General features: G+C 35.7%; 1 pseudogene; it reads left to right on the top strand.

The window, feature by feature from the left end:
• Positions 1–14,708: 14,708 nt before the first annotated feature.
• LOC150041199 (cytochrome c oxidase assembly factor 7 pseudogene) lies at positions 14,709–15,483 on the top strand (annotated as a pseudogene).
• Positions 15,484–25,753: the final 10,270 nt, after the last annotated feature.

The raw sequence follows: 25,753 nt of genomic DNA, 5'->3' as shown, positions 1-25,753 counted from the left end.
TATGACAAACCCACAGCTAGCATTATACTTGATGGTGAAAAGCTAAAGCTATTCCCTCTAAAATCAGGAACGAGAAAAGGATGCCCACTCTCTCCACTCCTCTTTAACATAGTATTAGAATTCCCAGCCAGAGCAATAAGGCAAGAAGCAAGCATAGAGGGGATCCAAATAGGGAAAGAGGAAGTGAAACTTTCCCTCTTTGTAGATGACATGATTCTGTATTTAAAGAACCTGATAGATTCCACTCCCAACCTGCTTGAGCTGATTCAAAACTTTGGCAAGGTAGGAGGGTATAAAATTTAACCTCAAAAATCAACCACCTTCCTATATGCCATCAATGAGAGGAGCGAGGCAACAATCAGGAAAGCAACTCCTTTTGCAATAGCCTCAAAGAAAATAAAGTACCTAGGAATTAACTAAGAATGTAAAGGAACTTTTTGATGAAAACTTTAAAACCCTGAAAAAGCAAATTAAAGCAGAACTGAGGTAATGGAAATACCTCCCATGATCCTGGATTAGAAGAATTAACATAATGAAAGTGCAATATTGCCAAGGGTTATCTAAAAATTCATTGCAATACCCATCAACATCCCAATCTCATTCTTTAAAGAAATAGAAGAGGCAATCCAAAATCTCATATGGAACAATAAAAGACCCTGTATAGCAAAAACACATCTTAGCAGAAAGAACAGCGCAGGAGAAATTTCTATTCGAAACTTTAGACTCTATTACATAGCTATAGTGACCAAAACAGCTTGGTACTGGCATAAGAACAGGCCTGAAGACCAATGGAACAGAACAGGACACACATAACCCAGAGACCTATGGCCACCTAATCTTTGATAAGGGAGCAAAAAAAATAGAATGGAAGAAAGACAGCCTCTTCAACAAGTTTTGCTGGCAATACTGGTTAAGCACCTGCAGAAAACTAAAGTTCGATACTTCTTTGTCAGCATGCACCTGGATTAACTACAAATGGCTCAAAGACCTGGCACAGGTTGAAACTTTCTTAATAAGGACCCAGAAACACAACAAATCAGAGAAAGGGTGGATAAGCGGGACTACATTAAACTGCAGATCTTCTGTAAGGCTAAGTATAAAACAAACAAATTAATTAGAAAACCTAGAGAGTGGGAGATCTTCACCAACCCTACAACGGACTTATGCCTCATATCTAAAATGTATCAACAGCTCTAAAAATTGAATCACTCCCAAACTAATCTTCAAAGAAACAACCATCCCATTGAAAGATGGGCCAAAGACTTAAAGAGAGTCTTCTCTGAAGAAGAAATAAGAATGGCTGATGGACATAAGAAAAAATGCTCAGTATCTCTGGCCAAAAAAGAAATGAAAATCAAAACAATTTTAAGATTCCACCTCACTACAGTAAGAATGGCCAGGATTAAGTAACCTAATAACAACAGATGCTGGCCAGGATATGGCCAGTAGGGATCACTGCTACAGTTTGGCAGTTGTTCAAAAGACTAGACATAGAGCTTCCCCATGACCCAGTAATTTTACTACTTGACATTTACCCAATCGTTCAGAAACAAGAACATACTAAGTCCACTAGCACAGCAATGTTCATTGCAGCACTATTTACCATAGCAAAGATTGGAACCAACCCAGATGCCTCTCAGTTGATGAATGGATCAACAAGTGTGGTATTTATACACAAAGGAATTCTATGCTGCGGTTGGAAGAAATGACATCACCTCATTTGTAGGGAAATGAAAAGACTTAGAAGCAATCATATTAAGTAAGCCAGACTCAAAGGAACATAGGCTCAGTGGTTTCCCTCATTTGTCATAATCAGTAGAAACCTTGGGCCCTCCTAGCAGAGATTTACAATAGAGCAAACCTTAGACACATAAGGCCATACAGTATGACACTAAATGAAATAACCTCCAGGATATAGAAACAAAAGCCATATAATGAATGATTCTTATCTTTAATGTACTATGTTATCTTTCATCTCTTTTGCTGTCCCTTGGTTATTTCAAATTGTTACAGTATTTTACCTTGTTTTCTTATATATTGTATATATTTGTATTTAGTTATTTGAAATCAGATAGGGAAGGGGGTACAAGAAGATAAGAGCTAGAGAACTTAACCCAGACCCCTCCCACCCCACCCTAGAATGATGGGCAAGTGCAGGGGGGAGCAAGGAATTCAGTATCTGGCCTCTTCTGCTGAGAGCCTCCAGCAGACAACACCTTGGGGCTCCCCATCAAGTCACAGAATGACTCTCAGCTAAAGCTGTTGAAACACAGCAGGGAACTGAAGGACAGAAAGCAGCAGGGGCTGAGCTAGCCCTCTGAGAACCAGAAAGGCGTGGTTCCACCCTCAAACCCAACATCTTCAGCTGGGCCCTGCCCTGGGAACAGAGCAGAATCCAGTAGGGCTGGTTTAGCTGAGAGCTCCTGGAAATTTCCAAACCCCATGCCCTCTACTGGGCCCTGCCCCTGGGATCAGGGTAGGAAAACTAACCATCTGCTGGCCTAGCTGACACCGAAGTGCGCAACTCCATCCTACAACCCACTATAGGGCCACTGGTTGGGCTGAGAACTAGCCGTGCAGCGGCACACAGCCTCTGTGTTTAGGCCAAACATCTGTAAAAGTGGAAAACTCTAGTAAGCGGCGGAACTAATTACGTGGAGATCCACATGTATACACAGATTCCCAGAAACACCTATCCCCAACCAAGTAAAGACTGCTACCTACTGACCACAGAGTGAGCCTAGAGCAGTCCTCGATGCCTCGGAAAGCGCAACGATGATTTACAACATATATAAACAGTCAAAGTCCCACACAAAGCTCAAAAGGAAACAAGGGAGAAGGGACGAGAGAGATGTCACTATCTCAAGAAATGACACGTGAAGAGACACAAAATATGACTCTATTCAAGGAGATGATTGTGGACATGACTAAAGGGATTAAAGCACAGTTACAAAAACAATTTCAGGAATATAAGCAGGAAATTACCAAGGAGCTCCTCGAATTCAAAGAGAAATGGAAGAAAAGATTAATACCCTCTCAGCAGACATGAACAGCTCAGTGTCCACAATTCAAGCAAAACTGGATGCATTAAGCAACAGATTGACTGAGATGGAGAATAGGGCATTAGGGACGAAAGATAAAAAGCAAGCCCTGGAACAGAGAATCATCAGTCTGGAGAAAGCAGTAAGAATTCAACAAAGAGAACTCCAGGACCTGGCAGACACAGCCAAGAAATCTAATATTTGTATAATAGGGATCAATGAAGGGGAAGAGTTTCAGGACAAAGGAATAGAACCTTTATTCACCAAAATCATAGCAGAGAACTTCCCCAAACTTAAAAGGGAAAATACTCACATTATTGAAGGTTTCAGAACTGCAAACAGGCAAGATCCTAGAAAGAACTCATCTAGACACATCGTAGTAAAAACGCTGGACCCCAATACCAAGGAGCTGATCTTAAATGCTTCAAAAACAAAGAAAGAGGTATACTACAATGGGAAAAAATTAGAAGAGCTGCAGACCTCTCCATGCAAATCCTAAATGCAAGAAAAGCTTGGAAAAACATCATTGCTGTCCTGAAGACCAACAACTGCAAACCCAGAATGATATATCCAGCTAAACTAGCATTTACATTTGAGGGAGAAACAAGAATATTTCACTTCAAAGAGAAGCTATATGAATGCATGCACACTAAACCAGCATTACAAAAATATTAAATAATACAGAACAACTTGCAGAACAGCAAGTACACCTATCAAGTAGATATCACCTATAAATCACTAAACATCAAAGGGGAAAAAAGAGAAAGAAACTCAGAAATAAAAATAAATAATAACAAAGGACACTGACCACTTCTCCATAATTTCCCTAAATGTGATCAGGCTGAACAAGCCAATGAAAAGACATAGAGAAGCAGTTTTTTTTTTAAAGAAACAAGACCCATCCATATGTTTCCTCTAAGGACCCACCTCACTATCAAGGACAGAAACAAACTCCAAGTGAAAGGATGGAAAATAATTTTCCACTCCAACGCACTGGAAAGAAAGCAGGAGTACCAATCTCAATCTCTGACAAAATTAACAAAAGTTAAGCAAAGACACCATTGACTTAAACAACACCATGGCCCAGCTGGCTTAACAGATATACACAGTCTTCAATCCAATGGCGAACCTTTATACATTTTTCTCAGCAGCACATGGAACATACTGTAAAATATATCATATTATAGTTCATACAGAAAACTTAAGCAGATACAAGAAGACTGATATAATCCTATGCATTCTATCTGATCACAGTGGAGTCAGACTAGTTCTGAACGACACAGTAAAAGACAAAAAACGTTCAGACACTTGAAAGCTGGACAACACAAGTTGAATAACTCCTGGATTGAGAAACAAATCAAAGAAGAAATTCAAAACTTCCTTGAATGTAATGACAGTCAAGAGACATCACAAAGGAACTTATGGGACACAATGGAATTCTACATACCCAACAGGCAAGGTAAAATAATGGTAAAATAATGGCATTTGCGGGGAAGTGGATGAATCTAGAGCAAATCATGTTGAGTGAGACAAGTCAAGAGCAAAGGAAGAACAGACGCATGGTATCCTTAATATGCATCTATTAGATCCAAACCATACAAGAGCGAGGACTCAATATTTTCATACCCAATGCTATGGACATGGTAATGGAAATATAAACACAACTACATAGAAATAAAAACTTATGACTTTATAGACATAATATTTTATTACATAGATTAATATACAAACTCTCAGCCTAATTTTGATTATGTTCTAAAATCTAAGTGCCAATGAGTGTATATAGAGATTCCCTTTTTGAATACTTATTTGTTAAACATGTCATTTGAAATATGATGTAAAAATCAAAGTTAATAAATTCTTTAATAAAAAAATCAACAGCATAATTATACTAATGTCATTTTGAGCCCCTGAGAAATTGTAAATATCTATTTCCCATTTGGTTTATAATAAGAAATAAATCATATAGCAGTTAAAAAATATTGATGTTATGACCAAAAATTAATTCACTGATTGGTTACAAATTAGATTCATCTGAAACAATGGAGTTATTATTTTGTTCATTTATTTCTGAAAAACAAATTACTAGGACCGTGAGTGTGGCCTAGCATGCATAAAACCCTGTGTTTGATTCCTTTTTAGCACATATATAGAAAAAGCTAAAAGCAGTGCTGTGGTAGAGCACTGTCCTTGAGAAAGCTCAAAGACAGTGTTCGGGCCCTGAGTTCAAGCCCCAGGACTGATAAAAGGCAAAAAAAAAATTTACAAGACACATGCTCTCATCTGCTTTTTTTATTTTCTTCTATTAGTAAACTTAGAAAAAAGCAGTATGAGGGGCCAGGACTTTGGCCTAGTGGTAGATTGCTTACCTGTCGGGAGCCAGAGTGGAATCAAACTGTACTTTGATTTGCATCAGATAATTGCTTGATTGTCTTATTGTTTTTTGGCCTTCTCCTGTTCAATTGATCTGAGATTTACCATATGAATGTAACCCCCAACAGTTCCCTGATTAACCATCTGGATGTAACACCTGGCAGTGCCCTGGTCTCAAGAAGGGATATAAGCTTTGAGTTGAGAATAAACGAGGCGGCAGTTTTTGCCTGGGCTGCAGACCTCCCAGACCCGATGTGTTTGTCTCTCTTCTATTTTTTCCAGTCCCTGCCCCCTATTTCAGGAACCCCAATTTGCTGCCAGTAGGCCCCGGCATCTGGCGCCCGAACAGGGACCTGCACAAAGTCCGGTTTGGTTCCTTGGTACCACATACATAGAAGAGGCCAGAAATGGTGCTGTGGCTCAAGCTGTAGACCTCTAGCCTTAAGAAAGCCCAATGTCTTAATTGATTTCTTTGTCATCCTCAGAAAACACTTTTTTTTAACATTACAAAACTTTAAAACACAAGGGATAAAACATATTGATGGATTTGGTCTTTTCCAATTCTTATTGTCATTGAGGCTCAGATTGTCTTGTTTTTGGCTAGTGAGGTTTTCCAGATTATCTTTCGGGCTCTCTTGGCATCATCTGTATAAACACTATTCACTTTTTTTCTGATAATTCAGAATCTTTCAGCTCCCTTTTTCTCTATACCCTGTCTCAAACTTATAATATCTCAATTTCCTCAAAAAGCCATTGCTTCTTGCAAAGTATATTTTAAGACTACACCTGGGTGAACAAACGGTACTCATTTTTATTGCGTTGACCGTATTCTCTTTTCAGAAACAGAGAATGGATACATTGATGATAGGTAGATAATAGAGAGAATCAATAGATACAGAATGTTTCTTGAATCCCAGGATCCTCCCAATATTGCTTCAAGTCTATATACCCACTGTCAGACAGGTACCACTGAGCCCATTATCATCACACATTCTCATTCTGTTAATACGTATTCTTTCAGTACTTATTCTATAGCTAATATTATATATGTGAGGATTATCAGTGTTGAAATACATAGTATTCATTTTACTCATGTGTGATATTTCATTGAATAAACTATATTTTATTGTTATTGGATATTAGGTTTGGGGAGATTTTGGATTGAATTACCAACACTTTTATAGAATTCCCATGTGGACTACTGTGTAAACAAAAATTTGTCTTGTGGGGCCAAGAATTTGGTCTAGTGGGAGAGTGCTTGCTTAGCATGCACAAAGACCTGGGTTCAATTCCTCTATACCACATACATAGACAAAAGCTAGAAGTGTGCTGTGGCTCAAGTGGTAGAGCATTAGCCTTGGGAAAAGTTCAAGGACAGTGCTCAGGCACTGAGTTCAAGCCCCACCATTGGCAAAAATAATGTGTCTTGTGAATAATAAAATTTCTGGTGTATATAATATTTGTTTTAATCTAATTGATTTCTTTTTTCATATATTTTTTACTGTAGTTAATAGAAGGGTTCCTTATATTCACCAGATAGAAGGTGCATTACTTCACATACATTGATACCCTTTTTCATGTCTTGGTCCCCATTTCCCTCCCCCCATCCCAGCCCCTCATTTTGTTTTCCTCCCTTTCCTACCTGACTTCAAATAACCAAATACACATATATACAATATATCAGATAACCAGGAGAAATACTGTAACAATATGAGATAACTAAGGGACAGCAAAAGAGATGAGAGATAACAGTATATTAACGACAACAATCACTCATTTCATATCTAATTGATTTTTCAAAAAATTTCAAATGTAATTCAAAAATATCTCAACAGCTATGTACATATGGTCATAGAGGATGAGACTAAATGAAATGAACTCTAAGTTATGGAAACAACAGGTTTATCTTTGTGATTGTTGTTCTTAATGTGCTATGAGAAGTCATTTCATTTCTCATTTTTTCCCTCACTTATGGATACTGTATCTGATGTTGTTACCTGATATATATATATATATATATATATATATATATATATATATGTTTATTTGAAGTAGGGAATGGAAGAGAGAAAATGAGATGATTGGGTGAGGTGTGAGAGGGAAAGGGGACAAAAACATTAGAATGGGTATCAAAGTTTGAGAAGTAATGTACCCATTACCTGACAAATGTAACTGTAACCCCTCTATACATAATCCTGACAATAAAATAGCTATACCATATTCTAAGAAAGATAAATTTATAGGTAATATAAGTACAGACAAAATTCATCTTTGTCAATGAAGCAAACAGACAATAACAGCGAAGATTCTCCATTAGAATATTAATAAATTCACAGCTATTAAAAACTATTAAGATTGTGTAGTGTAAGCAACTGGAAAGTGGTTACTCCATGATACAAAAAAGCTAAACCACTGAAAGAATCTAAAACTGTAATAATAAAGAGCTCTCTTACAAAAAAGAAAAAAGCTCTGGTATCTGTCTCAGTGATAACTTCTGCAAGGAGACCAAAATTTAACTATAGAAGACAAATTAGAATACAGGATATTATTAAAACAATGAAGCTGCGAGGCTGCCACTAGTGAATTCTAATATCTGGGTATGATCTGAAAACGGAAGAGTCAAAAGATAACTGCAGAAATGTCATGTTCATGACATTTAGCTTAATGACTATTAAAATAATAATCATTTCAGAATACTTAAATGTAAGAGCTAAAACTATAAAACAGTAAAAAGGCAAGCATTTAAATCTTCATGACCTTGCTTTAAGCAATAGTTTCTTAGATATGACTCCAAAAGTCAAAGCAAGAAAGCAAAATAGATAATTGGATTTCATAAAAAATTTTAAAACATTTGTAGTTAAGAGGACATCATTTAAAAAGTAAAGAACCACTTAATGGAGAAAATATTTGCAAATTGTATCAAATAAGGAATTGAAGTCCTGAATATTCAAATAATTTAATTCAGCACTATAAAAACAATTCAGTTATACATAGATAAATAAATTAATTTCTCTGAAGAATATATGCAAATGTTCAACAAGCACATGTTAAGGATATTGCCACCATTAGTAAGTAAAAAGAAAAACTACAAATAGACCCACCACTTTTCATTTATTAGGATGTTTACACTTAAATAAGGGAAAATATCAAGTGCTGATAGGGATACAAACAAAAAATTTAGAGCCATGTTACAAAACTAATGGTTATGTAAAATAAGTCAGCTGCCAGGAAAACTTCCTTGTAGCTTATCAGAAGTTAACAGTTTCTGAGCAATCCACTAATTTTACTCTTAGATATACACTAAGAGAAATGAAATTATATGTCCACATAAATATTTACATATAATTATACATAAACCATAATATGTGTAGTAGTAAAAATCGTAAAAACTACTCAAAGGGTTAGGAGCAAGGCATAGTGGTAGAGTGCTTTCCTAGAATGCATGAAGCTCTGGGTTTGATTCCTAGGTATACTATGTGCAGAAAAACCTGGACATGATGCTAAAGCTCAAGTGTTAGAGCACTAGCCTTGAGAAAGCCCAAAGACAGTGCTCATGCCCTGAATTCAAGCCTCAAGACTGGCAAAACAACAACAACAAAAAACCCACCCAAATGTCAGCGGGTGAATGCATTAATAAAACATGCTGTATCCATATGATAAAAGAATTATTTGGCAAAAAAATCCAATGAAATTATAATATAGATGACCTCTGGATATAACACACTATGTGAGAAAAGCCAATCAAAAAAGAGTATAAATAGAAAATGCATTTATGTCAGATTTCCATACAAATCTGTACAGATGAAATTTAGATTAGTAGTGATCTATAACTAGAGGAAGTAGAAAATAAAGTGTTAATAGGTACATTTTCAGAGACTGTACAAAGATGATGGAAATGTTCTATAATCAATTGTAGTATTAGATTTGCAACACAAAATATGACACATATTATTTAGTTTTAAACTTGGAACAGGTAAACTTTATGACATGCAAAGCATACTTCAACAAAGCTATGAACAAAACAAGATAAAACCAAGAAGTTTGATTATGAATATGTATACTGTCTGGTAAAATGTTTTTTCATAAGCAACCTTCTTTCTTTCTTTCCTTCCTTCCTCTTTTGCTTGATACTGGGGATTGAACCCAATCTAGGTCATTGCACTTTCTAGGCAATGGCCTGCCACTATGCTACAAATCCCCCCCCCCCACTCCACCCCTAACAACCCTCTCTGCATTTCTTTTCTTTGTGGAAGTACTAAAAATTGAATTTATATAATTTCACTGGCAGGTGATGGACCACTGAACTACATCTTCAATCCCCTTGAGTTTAGTTATTTTTAATGTAACTGGTCATGTTATAGCTTAGGGCTCACTTTAGCTGGATATCCTCTTATCACCATATTGTTGGGGATGTAGATAAACACCATCATTCCCTAGTTATTCCCTGGTTTATAAATTCTAAATTCCTCCTCTAAACTGACTTGGAGCTACAATCCACTTGATCTACACTATCTGAGTCATTAGGAATAGAAACATGAGCCACTGTGGTAGGAATGGCATATGAGTTTAAGTTATGCTTCAGCCATACCTCCTCCTCTTCCATACAGTGTAGGAGGTTTTTTTTTTTATTTGTAAGTCATGGGGCTTTATCTTTGGCCCAGGACACTGTCCCTCAGCTCTTCAGCTCAAGGCTACTGCCCTACACCTTGAGCCACATTGCCACTTCCGGTTTTCTAGTAGTTATTTGGAGATACGAGTCCCACAGATTTTAGTGACAGAACTGGCTTTGAACTGCTAATCTCATATCTCAGCTTCCTGAGTAGCAAGGATTACAGACATGAACTACCGGGTTGGCTAGGCTCATTTTTAGATGGAATCTAATCTAGCTAGATTACAAATATGAACCCCTTGTTCTCAGTCAACATAGTAACTAGAATTCCAGAAGGAAACATTCAAATTCCAACATCATAATGACATTTTGTAAAATCTAAATATAAGTTTAATCATGATATACTCATGAAGAAAAATATTGGATATGTTTATACATTTTAGTGATTACCACCATACTTATACATTAACTACAAAAAATTAAATCTACTTGTAAAACTACTGTTGAAAGGCTATAATATAGCAATTTGATCATGTTTAGTAATGAAGGTATTCTGAGCTGAACTCCAACTAGATTAATTAATATCATGTTATATAATTACTCAAGCTAGAAAAAATAAATTATAAAATATATTTGACTATAAATCAAACTCTGAAAGGAAAAGTGTGCTGTATCTGCAAAAAGGTATTTTGGGGCTGGGAGTTTGGACTAGTGATAGAGTGCTTGCCAGGGTTGGGTTAGATTTCCCAGTACCACATACATAGAAAAAAATGACAGAAGTACTGTTGTGGCTCAATGGTAGAGCTCTAGCCTTGAGCTCAAGCCCAGGACTGGCAAAAGATACTCAGAAATGTATGTTGTGATGTTGAGATTACTAAGAGAAAAGAATTTATAATTTTACCAATAAGCTTAATTAATATATATATATAAAATACCTACTTTCCTAGATAATTTTTTCTCAATTTTCAACATATATATATATATATATATTCATGGCATAGTAGTCATAATTAGAAGCCCCAGAATGAAGAAATCTGATTTCATAGATCGAAACAAAAGTTTTGAAATTAATAATCCTGAAAAGTAATTGAATTCTTATTTATGCATTTTTAAGCAGTTATTAACTATGCCATTATAGGTTTCCAAAATTAACCCTGGTACCCTGGAGAGACTTTTGAAAGAATTTGCTTGAAGCAATCAACTCACAATCAATGTTTCAGGTCAATCACTGTTTCTGACACTTTTCAAATAACAGGAGCAATTTATTTTGGCATCAAAAGAAACTTATTTTGACTATTCTGTTCCTTTAATGAATCTTAGAAAATTTAAATCTACCGCAGAGACTATTTATGTATCTTGTATGGGACTACTTAAGTCTCTCAGATTTTTGTACTCTTAAAAGTCTCTGATTCTATTTTGTCTTACAAAATGAGTATTTAGTGTACAAAAGAGAAAGAGAAAGATACAAGTAGTAATACCTAGACGTTGCATATATTTGTATGTGATATATGTTTCTCTGTATTCCACAAAATTTTGAGTAATTTATCATTTACTTGAGAGACATTCATTTCAACATTTGACCTGGAATACTATATAGATTTTCATTCAACAACCAGGAAAATATTGTTATTTTTATGGTCAATCCTGGGCTGGAACTCAGGGCCTGGGCAATCTCCTTGGGCTTTCTCAAGGCTAGTGCTCTACCACTTGAGCCACAGGACCACTTTCAGCTTTTTTTGTGTGTACGGTAACAAAGAATAGCACCCAGGGCTTCATGAAGGCTATGCAAACACTCTACCACTAGGCTACACTCCTGGCCAACAACCAGGAAAATATTCTTATTGAGAAATAAATCATTCACTCTTTTGAACCCAGTACTCAGTATCTTGTTCAGAATCTTTGCCAGGTCAAGCATATATGAAACAACATATATTACTAACATAAATTTTTCTATGCTGATACTAATTTTTCTTCTTTTAATAGAAACCTATCTAAAAGCTGTCCAAACTAAATTGCTGACAAGTAAATGATATTTTTCTACAATATATTAAAAGTAAGTATAGATGATTCCCCTCATTAAACTGTCAAAATTACCTAATTGTTTTGTCATTTTACAACATCAGATACCTAGTTATTGCATATATGTTTACATGTACTTTTAAGAAAAGTTCTTGTAATCCAAGGAATTATTCTCAGATATTTTGGTAGTTTAACAAATGAACCATATCATACATAACAATTTCCATATTCTTAAAATGATGCTTTTCCAAGTTATACATAAACAAGTGTATACAATCTCATGTAAAACTACACAGCATTTAAAAAAGCATTACTGGAGAAAATTACAAACTGAAGTTCAAAAAAAGAAGGATGCCATTCTATTTCTTTCCATTTTATCATAATCATGTCCTATTTTATCACTTAAAAATTTTACGAATCAGCCAGGTGTGTTGGCTCATGCCTGTAATCCTCACTACCCAAAAAGACTGAGATGTGAGGATAGCGGTTCAAAGCCAGCTGGGGCACTAAAGACCGTGAGACTCTTATCTCCAATTATTCACTAGAAAACAGTAAGTGGCACTGTGGCTCAAAGGGTAGGGCGGTAGCCTTGAGCTGAAGAGCTGAGTTACAATGCCCAAACCCAGAGTTCAAGCCCCACAAACTACAAAAAAAAATAAAATAAAAAATAACAAATCAACAGACCATAGGCTCAGAAATGGACTTATTTATGCCATGAAGTCTAATATTTCAATAATCATTTAAGGTTAGAAATTTTTTTCCTGGGAAACCCTGAAAAAAATCAATGAGTCAATAGCTTTAATAATTCTTAAAAACACATTTTTATTATCTTTAAGTAGTTGTTAAAAGGAGTTGATATTCAACAAAGTATTTTATGAAGACAATACATCTTGATCAATATCACCCCTTTTATTTTCACTTATCCTTCCCAAACTTACCCCTTCCCTCCGTTTTCTTAATATTGTAGGATATGTATTGAATTTTGTGTCACTGGTGACAATATTCCAAAAACTCTTTTGGTAAATACTGTAAGAAAGTTTTAACTACTGTTAAAACTGTCAAACATATGAAAGATACTTTGTTTATAGAGACATAATACTTTCAAACACATAGGTCATATTAAAACGTTCAGAAGCAAAAGTTTTAATCAGCTTTTCAACAGAAGCTATTGTTAACATGGGATTGTATTTATTTTACCCAATTTCAATTTTCAGCTTCAGCTAGAATTTCCAATGAGCTTTCTTCTATCTCACTTAGCATCTGTTATTTAGTTATTTTATTTTAGCTTTCTGTACAATTATTTCTTTAAGATCAAGGAGGGAAAACAAAATTATTTCATATGGCTCAAACAACCAAGCAGCAATGATGGGAACCATTATTCACTATGAGCTCTATCTTTGTGGAATACCATTAGAGTGATCCTCTAGGAAGTAATAAGGAGATAAATTCTGCCCACAAATCAAACACATTCTGAAAGTGAAAGACTGGAATAAAATCTACCAAGCAAATGTCCCCCACAATACGAGACACAATAAACTTAAAATTAGTTAGAAGAGACAAAAAGATTATTGCACACTAACAAAGGGATCCAATTTCCAGGAGGATATATATTCTAAATATCTATACACCAACTGCCAGAGCATCCAACTTCATCAAGCAAACATTACATACACTACAAGCAAACATAGATCCAAATAGTGATGATTGGTGACTTTAACACACAACTGTTACCCCTTGATAAATTAACATGGCAAGAACTCAACAGAGAAACCTCAGAAATAAACATTAAATAGACCAACCAGGCCTAACAGACATCTATATAATATTCCATCCAGCAACACCAGGATATATGTTTTCAGCGGCACATGGAATATTTTCCAAAATAGATCACATTTTATAGGACACAAAGCAAAGCTGTGCATATTCAGAAATATTGAAACTATTCCTTGCATTCTTTCAGACCACAATGGAATAAAGCTTGAACTTAACAGCAAAAGCAACCTCAGAAATTACTGTAACTTGGCCGGGAGTTTGGCCTAGTGGTAGAGTGCTTGCCTAGCATGCATGAAGACCTGGGTTCAACTCCTTGGTACCACATACATAGCAAAAAAACTGGAAGTGGTGCTGAGGCTCAAGTGGTAGAGCTCTAGCCTTGAAAAAGTCCAAGGACAGAGCTCAGGCCCTGAGCTCAAGCCCAGGACAGGCAAAAAAAAAAAAACCTAAAAACAAAAACAAGAAATTACTGTAACTCATGAATATTGAACAACATTTGTTGAGTCACCAGTGGGTCATTGAAGAGATCAGAATAGAAATTCATGTGTTTATATTTAACAAAAAGGAGTACATGAAACACCACCTGTTTTGGGACCGAGCAAAGACATTACTCAGAGGAAAATTTATAGCTCTAAGGACATACACCAAAAATTGGAGAAATCTCAAACCAACAATTAAATGGTACACCTTAAGCTTCTGGAAAAAAGCAACAATTCAGACTCCAATCAGAATTAAATAACTAAAATTAAATCGGAATTAAATGAATTCAGTCTCCCCCCCCAAAAAAACATGGAAAGAATCAACAAAACAAATAGTTGGTTCTTCTAAAAAAAAAAAAAAAAACGACAGGCCCTTAGAAAATCTAACCGAGTGTGTAGGGGCGAGCCAGAGCCATGGCGGGCCCGGTGGACTTCCAGGATGAGGAACAGGTGAAGTTATTTCTAGAGAACATGAAGGTGGAGTGCCACTACCATTGCTACAAAGAGAAAGACCCGGATGGTTGCTACCGGCTGGTGGACTATTTGGAAGGGATCCAGAAGAATTTTGATGAAGCAGCTAAGGTGTTGAAGTTCAACTGTGAAGAGAACAAACATAGCGATAGCTGCTACAAACTAGGTGCCTATTATGTGACTGGAAAAGGTGGACTGATCCAGGACCTGAAAGCTGCCTTGAACTGCTTTCTAGTGGCATGTGAGAAACCTGGAAGGAAGTCTATGGAAGCTTGTCACAATGTTGGCCTCCTGGCCCATGATGGACAGGTCAATGACGATGGCCAGCCTGACCTGGAGAAGGCCAGGGACTATTATACAAGAGGCTGCGATGGCAGCTATGCCTCCAGCTGCTTCAACCTCAGTACTATGTTCCTGCAGGGTGCCCCTGGCTTTCCCAAGGACATGAGCCAGGCATGTAAATACTCAATGAAGGCCTGTGACCTGGGCCATGTGTGGGCCTGTGCCAATACCAGCCGCATGTACAACCTTGGAGATGGTGTTGATAAGGACGAGGCCAAGGCTGAGGTGCTAAAAAATCGAGCTCGGCATCTGCACAAAGAACAGCACAAGCGTGTCCAGCCTTTAACATTTGGGTAGCATGGCCTAGCCTCCTCTCAGTGTATATTCAGTGAAAATATACACATTTGTGGGGCTTACTTTTCAAACAGTGAGCTCTAAAAAACAGTGAAAACTTGAAAGCCAAAGAGATTTGGAAGGAAGGGGAACAAAAAGTTGGAAAAATTATCAGCCATAAGGCCTAAAAAAATTACCATCATAATTGGTCTTGAAAATCAGAAAATTTATATAACAGAGGTCTTAAAGAGCTAAGAGCAGTTAAATTGTCACAACTGCCACCCTCTCAGTTACATATTCATTGGTGTGGGCTTCCCTTTTGCCTTTACAGTCAGGACTTTCATTGTGGTGATGAGAAGGGAAGCATAAAAGTTAAAGGTTGTTAAAAAGGTGTAAGAGTTGTTAGGCTTCTTGGTTGCTAAAGAAGGTGAAACCAGCCTGCTTTCCTCTAGGAGAATTGTTCAGTTAAAATGTAACAGCTCATGGTGGTCACCCAGCAGAACTGCTTATTTCTGAAGCAGCCCAGCAGGGTTCCAGCAAGGATTTTGTAGCATATTTTTCCCACTGCATCTGGGCAACTTTTTGGAGACAAGTCTTGATATTTAACACTGGCCTCAAACTTGTCATTCTCTTGCCACAGATTTTTCTAGTGCTGGGATTATAAGTGTGTGTCATCACACTGATGGAACTGCATTAACTGTGAATAAACTATTCTGACCGAAAAAAAAAAAGAAAATCTAACCGAAAAACGAAGAGAACACAGTCAAATAAAATCAGGGAAGAGAATGGAAATATTATGACAGAAACCAGGAAAGTTCGGAATGCCATAAGGGAATACTTTTCCAAACTTTAGACTAACAAATTTGAGAATCTGGGAAAAATGGAAGATTTTTTAGCAAATACTGATATGTCCATACAAAACCAAATAGATTTAAAATAGATCGAAGTAATGAAATAGAAATGGCAATAAAAAGTCTCCCATCCAAGAAAAGCCCAGGATCTGATCGATTCACAGCTGAAATCTATAAGGCCTTCAAAGCAGAACTAACCAATGCTCCTCACATTCTTCAATGAAACTGAAAGCTAAAGTTCTCTATCAAACTCTTTCTATGAATCTAGCATCCCCAAACCAGACAGGACCTCATCAAAGAAAGAACTATATAACCATTTCTTCAATGAACATAAATGCAAAACTTCTCAACAAAATCCTGACCAATTTACTTCAACAACTCATCAAATAAAAGTATACACTATGATCAGATAGTATTCATTCCAGGGAGACTGATGGATGGTATGACTTTGTTCAGGACGCATTGCATGTATATAAACATTACAATAATTCTCCCTTTATACATTATTTTATGTTAATAAAATGAATTATAAAATAATAAAAACAAAATGTTTGGAATCTAGCATAGTGGGCTTTATATGACTATCTCACTGATATTTATTTCATTTAGTGATTAATGCAAACTTTTTGATGATTTTTAAGAGGATACATCATTTCAACATTAGATTAAGATTTACCATTAGCTAGGAAGGAAATAAATGTGGTTAGAAATATAGAAAAACACTGGTTTCAAAGTTGTTTGCACATAGTGCTAGTTTTAAAAATGAATATTTTAGGTGAATGAGGCTGGCTCCTTCTTGTACTCTAAGTTACTCAGAAGGCTGATATCTGAGGATTGCAATTTGAAGCCAACCAGGGCAGGCAAGCCTGTGAAACATCTATCTCCCATAAACTACTGAGAAAAAGCTGGCAATGGTGCTGAGGTTCATTTGTTATAGCAATAGCTTTGAGCAAAAGAAACTCAGGGATAGCTTCCAGGCCCTGAGTTCAAGCCCCAAAACTGGCATACATATGCAAATAATATCACTGCTTCCTAAGCTTAGAGATAATAGCTCATGCTACATCATAGAGAGTAGTTATCTATGTTGAACCACTGAAATTTTTATTATATGCAATGCAGATTGATAGATTTTTCTGTGATTAGTCATTGCTCCATTCTTGTAATGCATCAAAAAATATTGTGTTTGGGAGGAGCTGGGAAATGCCCAAGAGCATTGAGCTAGAGCTAAAGCACGCAGCTACAATACTAGTCAAGCCTAGTATTTTCATTTGACATGTAAGTTTTTTTTCAAGAAAAAGAACTATCTGTGTTACTACAGGAAGTCTATTCCTTTTTTGGATGACATATGTGATTTATGTCATTATGCAAATTAAACAGAACTTTGAGTAGGATTTGGCTAATGGAAAATTATTATATATTTAACCTTTATTAACTAGTCATGCTCAGCTTATACTATTTCTTTAATTCTCAACATTAGATTGGAATTGCAATTTTATGATCATGTGTATGTCAGTATGTGCTTTTTAAAATTTCATTCTGTTTCCATACATTATCTAAGAGGTCTATCAAAACCTGGGTAACAGACTCTTTCAATTCTGATCTACTTTGAAGATAACACATGTAAAGAGACCTAGCCTAGGCAATAGATAACATTAATGGTGACTGTTTTAGTGAACATATCCTTTCCAGACTGGTATTCAAATGTATTTGCTAACTACCTGTGAATTGGAAAATACAAAAAATACTACTTTTCACATAAGATTATATTCCATACTTTCATGCACACACATTTCCAACTCGCATATATTTCCGACACACACGCACACATTTCCAACATTATCCTGCCTCTCTTTCTGCATCATGGTATCTGTTCATGTGTTGTGCAAATGTTTCCCCACGCTTACTTTTCAAGTAGCTTCTCAGAGCAGATGTTCCCCCAAGTGTACTTTCTTCCTCTTTTACTAGCATTTTTTCTATACAAACAACAGATTGCTTTTTGGCTGTCTTTCAGATTTCAGGAGGCAAAAAATCACCACTACAGATGTTTACTTCTTTCTTCCCCAACCCAAGATTACTAACAGAGATTTATAAAAGAAAATGCATTCTTTCTCCTGTTTTCCTTGCCTCCTTAATGTCATAGTATAAAGATTGGCTTTTAAATCTTTGAAGCTATATGAATATTTCTTTAAAAAGTTGGATTTGAAAGTATTAGCATTAAATGACATATTGTGCAGAGATTCATGCTCAGAATTCATTTATCAAAGTATTAATACAATACAATAATATGTGGATTGTTTAAATACCAGTCTTCATGTGTGCTAGATATGTGTGTATAGAATTGAATCATATTAACTGCCCCTGAATTTTGTTTTTTCTTTTGAGATATGGTCTCATGTCTTACTAGCACATGTGTTTTACTTATATTAAGCTTTAAGGTAGGTAGGATAACAATCACATACCACTTTTTTCTTCCTGGCCTGGCCTCAAACCATGATCCTCAAAATTTCAGACTTCCAAAGAGCCGCAGGATTATATCGATGAGCCACAGGTGCATGGATGAATAGTTTTATATGATTCAATATTAGCTAGGAATAGTTAGGAATGTTGTCCTCCATCTAAGTTGTAATGAAGGGGGCAGGTTGGACTGGTAACAAAAATGTGCATTAAATATTCAGATTCACATGCCTATTAGATATTTTAGTAGTTATTAAACAGTTATATTATGTATTAGAATGCTAGATTTTACATTTGAACGGGAACTCAAATATTAGACCTGTATTCTTTCACATAATCCCAACATGATCTATGCTTTTTATCTCCACTCCTATAAATAAAAGCTGAACCTTGAGCTGAAGAGCTCAGGGACAGTGTCCAAGCCCAGAGTTCAAGCTCCATGACTGACCAAAAAAAATCCCTGAGAAGTAGGTTTCCCAGGCACACATGGCAACCAAGCTGAGGTGTCAATGCTCAATCCCTACCTGAATTCTTTATTTGTATTTTATATTTTTTTCCTTTGATACGTCTTATGTTTATGTGTGTGGGGAGAGAGAGAGAGAGAGAGAGAGAGAGAGAGAGAGAGAGAGAGAGAGACAGAGAGAGAGAGAGACAGAGACAGAGACAGAGACAGAGAGAGACAGAGACAGAGAGAGACAGAGACAGAGAGAGACAGAGACAGAGACAGAGAGAGAAAGGGAGGGAGGGAAGGAGAGAGAGAGAAAGAGAGGGAGACAGAGAGAGAAACAGAGAGAGAGAGACAGAGACAGAGAGAGAGACAGAGAGAGAGAGAGAGAGAGAGAGAGAGAGAGAGAGAGAGAGAGAGAGAGAGAGAGAGAGAGAGTTGTGTTTGGTTGATTTTAGGACATAGTCTCTATGTAGCTTGACTGGCCTCAAAATCAGTCTGGCCTTATTGTGTTAGCTTCCTAAAGCCTGAGAATACAGGAATTAGTACCACACCCAGATTTGTCTCTGTTGCTTTTGTAGTTAACTTCAAAACATCCTTAATTGGCAATTTACTCATTTCAAATATAATTCAAACACATTCATTCCCTCATTTGAATTGTAAAATATATTATTTAATATTCAGAGTTGTGAAATCATCACATTACTAAGAGCCAAATTTACAAGATTCCATCCCTTATGAAAGAAACATCACACCTATTAACAGAAACATCACACCTATTATCAGTCACTCTCCACTCTCACTTCATCTGAACCTTAGCAACTACTAACCCTCTTTCTGTCTTCATGAATTTGCCTGTTTAGGACATTTCAATTAAATGCATCCAAACAAAACATTTTCTATAAATGCAATCGTGCAATGTGTCCTGTTTTGTCAGGATTCTTATACTGAAAAGCTTTCTCATTCCCGTTACATCATAGCACTTTCTACCACTTTATTACTTTTTAAGACTGAAAGATATGCCACAATGTAGGTATACTATCTGTTCTTAATCTAGCAATGTTGTATACTTGTGGATGATATGGATGTCTATAAAATGTTTTATATGTCTGAAAGCTTAGAATTAATATTTTGGCTCGAGAGGTGAAAGTTCTTGCCAGAGTTTTAGGAAAATATCAGATTCAGGTCATTCTTAGGGTCCTCTTCAAGAATTTTCTTTTGTTGAAAAGCATGAAAGGACTATAAAAAGCTTCAATCAGATTAGTAATATGATTCTTTTGAAACTGTAGAAAAACATCTGTGGTTGTATTGTAGAGAAAAGACTGGGAAAAGGCAGGGAGATTAAAAAGTTCATTCTAGCATTGTCTTTGAAAAATAAAATTTATGCAATACCCTTAAAAAGTGCCACTACATTTATTGCTCTCTATTCTGAGGATTTTGTACACCCATGGAAAATCATTCACAATCATTCAATATGCTCTTAAAATATTTTTCAGTCTATGTTGATTGTGACTGCTAACCCTTTGATTTTGAATTACTATAACATTGCAATGGGACTTCTGGACTTTTGTCAGAGTATCGGTTTCACACATGCTCTTTTAATCTCATCCTATTATACAAAAGAGAATGAAACTCAGAGTAATTGCTTTAAGAATTTATGACTTTTTAACTTAAATCTCTTTTATTCCAGTAACATCATACTTCTACTATGTCAACCTTCTATTCCAATTATCATTCATGACTGTACAAAGATTTTAGACTCCAAAACAGTAGAGTATGCAATGGGGATTGTTAAGGGTTGGATTTTGCTTTTGGCCTCTGAAAAATTCTAGGGAGATGAGACTTATTTGTTTGTGTTTTGGGACAATGGTAATAGTACTTAGGATCCCTAGAGCCATTACACATTATGAAGTCCTACATGATTTAGATTTTTATAGTGAGGCAGGGCATCTGCAGATAATCTTGTCTCATAGAATTGGGTGAATAATAAATGAAACGATGTATGCTATGTGTCTTGAAGAATGCTTCATAGATAATAAGTGCATAGAAATCTTAGAAAATAAAATACATTAAGAATGAACTCAATGGGATTCCAGAGAAGAAAGAGAGATCAACACAGGCTGGAGACAATGGAGTAATAATGGGAAAATGTCATTTCAAATTGGTCATTGACTTTTGGCTAATACTGTTGCCCTTTCTAATACTGCAAGCATTAGAAAAGTTACAGACAGTGAAGAAGATTGAGGTCAACTATGAGTAGTTACTTTCTTACTTTACTAGAAATTTGTGGTCATTTGTAGAAAGAGTCATGAAAATAAACAATGTGTTTATTGGTTATACAACGTGACTGAGAAGAAATAGGTGACTTTTCAGGATACATTTTATGAACTTCAAGTGCATGGTTACAATTTCCTCTTTTATATAGCCTTTTGAGCTACAGCTTCTTGGGGAATTGAAACAATAACCGAACGAACACAACTTCAATAGCAGTTTCTACATCCTTTTTCTCTTTACTATGTAAAGTAATCTGAGTTTGACCTCTTATCCTACCTTATTTTCAACTAGTGCAAAGGAGATTTCATAGCACAAACCACTTTAATACAAGTATGAATGGTCATTCTAAATAGTAGTAGGTTTAATTTTAGGCCCAATTACCTGAATAATCACTATTTAAAAGTAATATCAATTAACCATTTTAAAACTAAGAAATTAAAATGATGTAATTGAATTCACTTTTTTAAAGTGTGTTAAGGAGATACCTAAAAGCACAAAGTGATGCTAAGATTACCTGATGTTTCAAAACTCCTTATATGACAAAAAATGAGCTGGATCTTTAAATAAGAAAGTCAATAAATATGGAAAATTCACATAAATGTCTGCTATTTCTTCATATTGTATCTTGTGTCAAAAAACAGTTAACCTCTTATTCTAAGCCTCTTTTTGAAAATGAAATAATAAATGCATCACAGAAAATATGAGGAAACAAGAGCTTTGATTGTTGTTCTTAATGTACTATGTAATTTCTCTTCTCTTTGGTTGCACTTGAGTTAATCTCATATTGTTACTGTATCTGACTTTGTTACCTGGTATATTGTATATATCTTTATTGGTTTATTTGAAATAGGAAAGGGAAGGGAGTAAAGCAAGATGATTGGGAGGGGTACAAGGAGGGCAATGGGGACAAAAACATGAGAAGGAGTATCAATGTGTGAGAAGTAATGTACCACCTGGCGAATGTAACTGTATCCACTCTATACATTATCCAGTCAATAAAAAAAATAAGGCTGGGAGTTTGGCCTAGTGGTAGAATGCTTGCCTAGCATTTATGAAGACCGGGGTTTGATTCCTCAGTATCACATACGTAGAAAAATTCTGGAAGAGATGCTGTGGCTCAAGACGTAGATCTCTAGCTTTGAGAAAGCCCAAAGACAGTTCTCAGGCCCTGAGTTCAAGGCCCAGGACTGGCATAATAAATAAATATATTAATTAAATAAAAAAGAAAATATATAGCATAAATTAAAACAATGTGTAAAAAACAAGCAGTGAGCTGATAGTTAAAAATATTGCCTCCTTTTAATAAATTATTTCACAAAGTACTTTTCTGGGTCTGTGTACCAGATTCTTAGGGCTTCTGTAATTAAGTTCTACATGTGTAGTGACCTAAACCAACCAAAATTTTTCTCTCTCACAGTTCAGGAGGCCAAATGTCTGAAACTAAAATGTTAGTAAGGCTATGATCATTTCCTTCTCTCTTCTACTTTCCAATTATTATTGACAATGCTTGGCTTTAAGATGCATCTCTGTTTGCATGGCCTTTCCACAGGGTTTTCCCGTGTGATAGAACATGTTTACATTCTCACCAAAAGTACAGTAGTGTTCCCTTTTGGCCACCTCCCTGCCAATATCTGTTATTGTTAGCTTTCTTTATAATGATGATTCAAAATGGAGTGAGGTGGGATCACATTTTTGTATTGAGTTGCATTTAGTTTATGTGTCTGTGGACCACTTTTACTTCTTCTGAGAAGTCTCTAATTTCTTTCTTTCTTTCTTTCTTTCTTTCTTTCTTTCTTTCTTTCTTTCTTTCTTTCTTTCTTTCTTTCTTTCTTTCTTGCCAGTTCTTGGGCTTGAACTCAGGGCCTGGGCACTGTCCTTGGACACTTTTGTTCAAAGCTACCACTCTACCACTTGAGCTACAGCCTCATTTCCACTTTTTCAGAATATGTGGTACCAAGGAATCGAACCTAAGGCTTCATGCATGCTAGCCGAGCACATAACCACTAGGCTATCCTCCCAGCCCTTATTTTTTTGTCAGTCGTGGGGCTTGAACTCTGGGGCTACGGGATTGCCCCTGAGCTCTTTGGGGCTCAAGGCTACAGCCCTACCCCTGGAGCCACAGTGCCACTTCCAATTTACTAGTGGTTAACTGGAATTAAGAGTCTCGTGGTCTTCAATGCCAGGCTGGCTTTGTCCCCTGATTCTCAGATCTCAGCCTCTTGAGTAGCTAGGAGTCTTGAGCCACCAGGCCCAGCTGAGTTTCCAATTCTTTATCCCATGTATTAATTGGATTGTTGTTTCTTTGAGAGTTTGCTTTGGGGTTTAATATTCTTTAGTTCTAAGTATATTTTCATATGAAGCTAATAAATTTCTCCCATTCTGTGGTCTTTCTATGTATTTTGCTAACCAGATTTTTGCCATGCAGAAACTCTTCAGTTTGCTTCAATCCTATACATTCAGTCTTTTGTTTATTTGTTGTGATTCTGCATCTATTCTTAGGAAGTTTCAAACTGTGCCTAGGAGCCTGAATGATTTTCCTATCTTTTCCTGTAATATTTTCATATTATGTGGCTTTACATTCAAGTCTTTCATTCATTTGAAATTGATTCTGGTGCAGAGTTATATATGAAGATCTAGCTTCAGATTTCTGCATTTGGATAGCCAATTTTACCAGCACCATTTCTTCTCTTTCTACCATATTTCACTTTGGCGCCCTTATCAAATATTAAGTAACTGTAGTTCTGTGGATTCATTTCTGGGAATATTATTCTTAAAAAAATTTTAGTGTGAAGTTGATGAACAGAGTGGTTACCGTTTCATAATCAGGAAATGACTACATTTATTTTTGAACAAAGTTGTCCCAAAATCATTTTCTCACACTTTTTTGCTCCCGAGCACCTCCCGAGTTGTATAGTTCACTTCCAACATAGTGTCTAGTGAGTATCACTGTTGAATTGGGGGACTCTTTGTCCAATCATTTCTATGATTCCTTCTCCCCTCCCCAACTCATGTGACTTTTATGCAAGACTAAGAGTAGTATAACTCTCTAGACAGTCATTATCTGCTGCCCTCCCAAACTCCGCTTGTTATCAGAGAGCTTAGGTTGTTCCCTAGTTTCCTTCAACCATTTTCCTCTCCATCCCCTCGATTTTATGATATTGATTATTTGTACGAATCTTTTAAGATATAGGATGACAATGTACTTGGAATTGATAGTTTTAAGTTTTAATAAATTTTGACAAATTTACACTGTAGAAACATTACACCAAATTATATTTCATGTAGAAATGTATAATAATTAACTCATTTCAGTCTTTCCCAAAAGGATTAACCAAAAAAAAAATCAGATTCCTGAACGTTCGTTCATGTGTTTGATTTCTCTTAAGGTTAAACATTCTTAAAATCAATCAGTTAAAATATTTTATTGCTTTATTGTAGGGGTAAAGTATAGAGGGGTTACAGTTACATTGGTCAGGTATTGAGTACATTACTTCTTAAACTTTGATACACCTCTTATTTTTCTCCCACTTTCCCTCCCTCACCCCCTCTCAATCATCTTGATTTTCCCTTCTCTTCCCTGTTTCAAATAAACAAATGTTTATAAAGTATATCAGGTAACAAAGTGAGATACAGTGACCGCATGAAATTAATGATAGTGGGGGGAGAAAAGAAATAATTTCACATAGCACATTAAAAACAACAATCATGATGGTTGTTCAGTTATAAGTTTTTTTGTCTGGATGCCAGTGTTTCATCCTAATAATCCCATCTACTCAGGAAGGTGATACCTAGGAGTGTGACATTCAAAGTCAGCTCAGAGAAAGAAAATCCTGAGACTCTAACTGCAATTAATCCCAGAAAAATCTAGATTGAAGGACTTCAGAAAGGAATCTGAGTGAGAGCATGAGGCACTGAGTTCAAAAATCAGTTTCTATTTGTAATTTTATAAATTGCTTGTACATATACTAAAAATATTATTCTATTAATGCCTTAACATTTATTAATTGACTTATAAACATTTATTCATTGACTTATCTGATTTATGATTTCATATGTAATTTATAAGACATTGAAATAAATATATTTATTCAAAATTTATTCTTTTGCATAGAAAAACCTTCTCTTCCTTAAAATTACGTACATATTGCAGTAGATATTCATCTCTTCATTGTATCACTTAATGTTTACATTTTTTGTCTGTTATAATCATTTGATTTTTACTTTTAAAAGTAAGGGGTAGTAGTTATATTTTTAAATTTTCTGCTGAGCAATAACTCCTTTTTTATTAAATAATTTATTAACATTTATTTTTTATTATGATGATTTTTTATATTTTTATTGTAATTAAT

Source organism: Megascapheus bottae, chromosome X (assembly GCF_031878675.1).
Source record: "Megascapheus bottae isolate mThoBot1 chromosome X, mThoBot2.hap1, whole genome shotgun sequence".
Classification (NCBI taxonomy): Eukaryota; Metazoa; Chordata; class Mammalia; order Rodentia; family Geomyidae; genus Megascapheus; species Megascapheus bottae.
Note: the sequence above shows the minus strand (reverse complement) of the source record. Positions and strands in the feature narration are given on the sequence as shown.